This window comes from Oryza brachyantha, chromosome 4, assembly GCF_000231095.2.
Source record: "Oryza brachyantha chromosome 4, ObraRS2, whole genome shotgun sequence".
In the NCBI taxonomy this organism is placed as follows: Eukaryota; Viridiplantae; Streptophyta; class Magnoliopsida; order Poales; family Poaceae; genus Oryza; species Oryza brachyantha.
The window spans coordinates 8,927,446-8,931,516 of record NC_023166.2 but is presented as its reverse complement, the minus strand read 5'-3'; positions in this window follow the sequence as shown (position 1 = coordinate 8,931,516).

The following is a 4,071-nucleotide window of genomic DNA, read 5'->3' as shown; positions in this document are numbered from 1 at the left end:
TTCAGTCTGGTTAGCCCGCAACGACTCATCCTGCTCCTCCGCCGTCCATCGCTTCCATGTTTGGATCTGGTGTATGGTGCCTGCCTCGCCCACCGCAGTCGATGCATCCCTCCTCGGCACCATGCTGGCTAACAGTCGTACAACAACCGAGCATGGCAAGCTCGTCGGCTCAAGGCCATTGGTGGGCAGCTCCTGGCGTTGATGCTTCAGCATATCCTTGGTCTGGACTGGGCATGGCGTGCTAGAAGCTGCAGATGCTATTTGCAGGTATCCACTCTAAAATTCTGAAGATGTTCTCTTCAAAATATTTGATCCACACCTGTCCATAGACATAAACTTTTCTATCTAATTTTTAGGACTCATATTTTAACTTTCGCACTATTATGCTTGCAGTGTTGTCACTTTTGGCGCAAACGAGCTGCGTGCTGCATTCTACCGAAGATCACTTATCAACTTTGGCTTCATGGTTCTATCATTGTCGTTTAGTATTGCTTGTTTAGTAAATGATGACCTGTGCGCCAACAAACTTGTCTAGTATTGCTTTTAGTTAATGGTCTGTGTGCCAGCGAACTTATTTGGATTGTTGCTTGAAATTTATCATCCATCTGGTATTGTTTCTTTTATTATGTTGTTTAGTAAAATAGTATGGACGTGCATATTTGTTTTTTAGTTAAATGAGCACATATATCTGGTCACAAAGATGTGATCACAACAGATGTATGTGTACATGTGAACATTAAATGATTGTAATCTGTGCTGCAGCTTGTTGTATGAGTTAGCTGTATAGCAGGCTGTATATGACATGGCATACGCTTACAGCCAGGAGCAGGCTAAATTATTAGACTTGCTCTTAGACGTACGAGACCTCTCGGAGCTTTTCGTCAAAGCCAGCGACGACGGCCGGAGTTCAGCTTACCACTTTGGGCCGGGTAGGCTACACATCCCGAGGTCGAGGGGCTCATCGGGCGCTCCACGGCCGTCCGATCGATCGCCTGCATGCCGCGCCTCCCCTCCCCTCCCCTCCCCGTCGTCTGATCGATCGAGATAGATATTAAAGCGAGCGGGGGCCGATCGAGCGATCCGCACGGGAAAAAAGCGATCGGTCTGTATACGTTGCTGGCTCGGGCGGCCCAACCGATGGACGGATGTGAAGGCCAGCCGGCAGGTGTGTTGTACTTGCTCGCGTGACTGCATGCTCGCCGGTATGATCGATCCATCTCTTTTATCGAGCAGTGTTATGCGTTACGACTAACGGCAGCACGCGTAGCGTAACGGCGCGGATCAGGGCGCAGCGGCAAATCACGGTGACGGCATCAAAAATCGTACACGTATCGTACGATTTCATTCGTATGTACAACATTGTTCCTCTTTTATCAGCGTACATGTGTGCTACGTGCTGACTCCGTTCTCCAGTGATATAGTATAAGATATTTTGATCTGATCTAATTTCATTTATGAAAGCAAATACCTTAATTGAAATGGAGATGATTTGAAGAGGTACACCGTTCCATTGTCCACCAACGGTACGAAGTGGTCCTATCCAAATGTATATTTTCATCCATACAAAATTTTGCAATCGCACGTATACTTTTCATCCATACAGGCGCACTATGCACATCGCCAAGACTCTATATATGATAACCAATACAACCTCTTTACTATATATGCCACTATTGGCTTTATTAATTATGGTGCACGTATCTATTCACGCTATCCTTGTATCTCAGACTGATTCAATTAGGGAAGCATGCAGCTAGGACCATATAACCATGTTTGGGTTTTATTTTTATTTTTCTTTATAAGTTAAATAAAAATACCAGAATAATATGTGCACAGCACATGCTGCATGTGATGGTTTATTAGTACTAGCAACCGCTAAATCCGTTAACTGGATTTAATTTTTTTTTCAATTTTTAGTAAATTTATTTTATTACAATTTAGATATTTCAATGTATCGTTTATATTATAGAGTATCATTCTTAACGAGTAATGTTGCTATCGTCTTGTTATTAGTCTTTACCGATAATGTATCAGTTGATATCACATCAGTATCAGTTGGTATCAACCGAGTATTATCTGATACAGTCGTGGTACTAGATGTTACCGGTGCTGTATAAGATCTGGTACTGATTGGGTATATCATGTTTGATACATCGTAAAAATCATCATGTTCCATAATGAAATATCGTACGATAGCATCTTCATATAAATAGTTTACCTCCATAGTTAAATCTACATAAGATTAGAACTGAGAAGATATTATAATATAAGACGGAGGAATAGCTAGATGCAGGTGATAACATATCTCTCGCTGGATTTTCGTCCCTGTGCCCTCTCGTACTTGTTTTTCCATCCTTTGCATGCACATGCATGCGCATCCTTTCCATGCGTGCGTGTATAGCAGCAGCAAACGGCACCCCCTTTGCCCATGGTGGCCGGCCACGTCATGCATGGCGCTCATACACGACACATGTATCCATTTATCTAGCCTACGGTCTTGAGGGATGATGTGGTAGTGTGGTGCTAGGGTTTGGGTATACGGCTAGGATCCTATGATAATTAATTCTTGTTGTTTCTTGATTGTTTGTTGTACCAGTATATTATCCATACGTTGTAATGAAATTTTATTAAGAAAATATCATTAGCATGCATGTTATTAAAATATAACAATAAAAATGGTTTGTTATATATGTCTCAGTTATTTTTCCAGTTAGAGGTAGAGTAAGTGACAGATTCACCACCACCCACTATCACCGCTACTCATTTTATAAGAGCATAGATATAGATAAAAGTTAGAGTTCATCGGTGGCAATTTTCTAGAGCAATTTATCATCAATTATAAAACATACTTATAATTTCTCTTAATTAAAATGCACTTGATTATATGGCCAGTTTGATATTACACTATACTAAAACTATACAAATTTGTCTTGGTCATGAGTATAAAATGTAGCGCCATACTCTATAACATAGAGTTATAGACAGTCCCATTCTACCACACATGCATGCATGTTATTGGTTCCCTTAATTACAATACAAGCACCAAAAGTTCTATAGATCTATGCCTCTCATTAACTTGGCTCTCATTAACTAGAATGGCTCTTTCCATTTCAGTTAGTCCCAAATCCTATGGTTATACGTTAAATTTTACATGCTATTTTAAACCTTGTCCAATACACGGTAGTATGTCAAAGGGCTTATACTTTTGTGTATCCCTCCCTGCCCCCACCCAAACCCCTCCTTGTGTGAGGTTAAGAATATCTATTCTATTAACTTTTATTTTTTATGTTGATCTCTATTCATCAGTGTAAATCATAAAATATTAAGCTTCGTAATTGTGCTATATATGCTTTTGTACCTTGGTTGACAACACAAATCTTACTTTCTTGTAACATAGTACAAAGTTGGTGCCTTTGCTTGTCCATGTGTTTTTTTTCCTATCAAAGGTGATGCCAAAGGATGCTTTGTTGGCACCAGAGGTGATGACCTCTAGTACACTACTTCCGACTACTCCTTGGATGAGAGTAAATATTTAGGCAATCTTACTCTTTGGATGAGAGTAAATACTATAAACCGCTTAACACAAACACCAAGATGACATGTAGGATTAAATGGTGAGATATAAAAGAGGGAAGAGGGGAGATGGAATGACCCACCCCTCATGCAAGGGATAACCTCTACACAATCTCTAAAAAAAAAGGTGAAATAGAAAGAACATATTAGCTAATCAATGGTTGAAATTAGTGAAATAGAGGTAGTATAGATGTGATATATTGTATATGTCACATTATATTTGATGAATTGTTTACATGGATAAATTAGATGTGTACCTCTCATATAAATGACATGTCGGGATTTGTGTTAAATAAGTTGACACATAGGGTACAAAATGACGTGACAAGTGAGATGCAACACCTAAGACATAATAAGAGGTAAATAACATTAAATTCTATGTGAATTAGTAGTGTTTACATTATAATAGTACATAGTTTATTAATAACATATAGGATATAACTAGTGTTATGTATTAGGATTGGTCTTACGGTATCGGATACCTGACACAAATGGTAT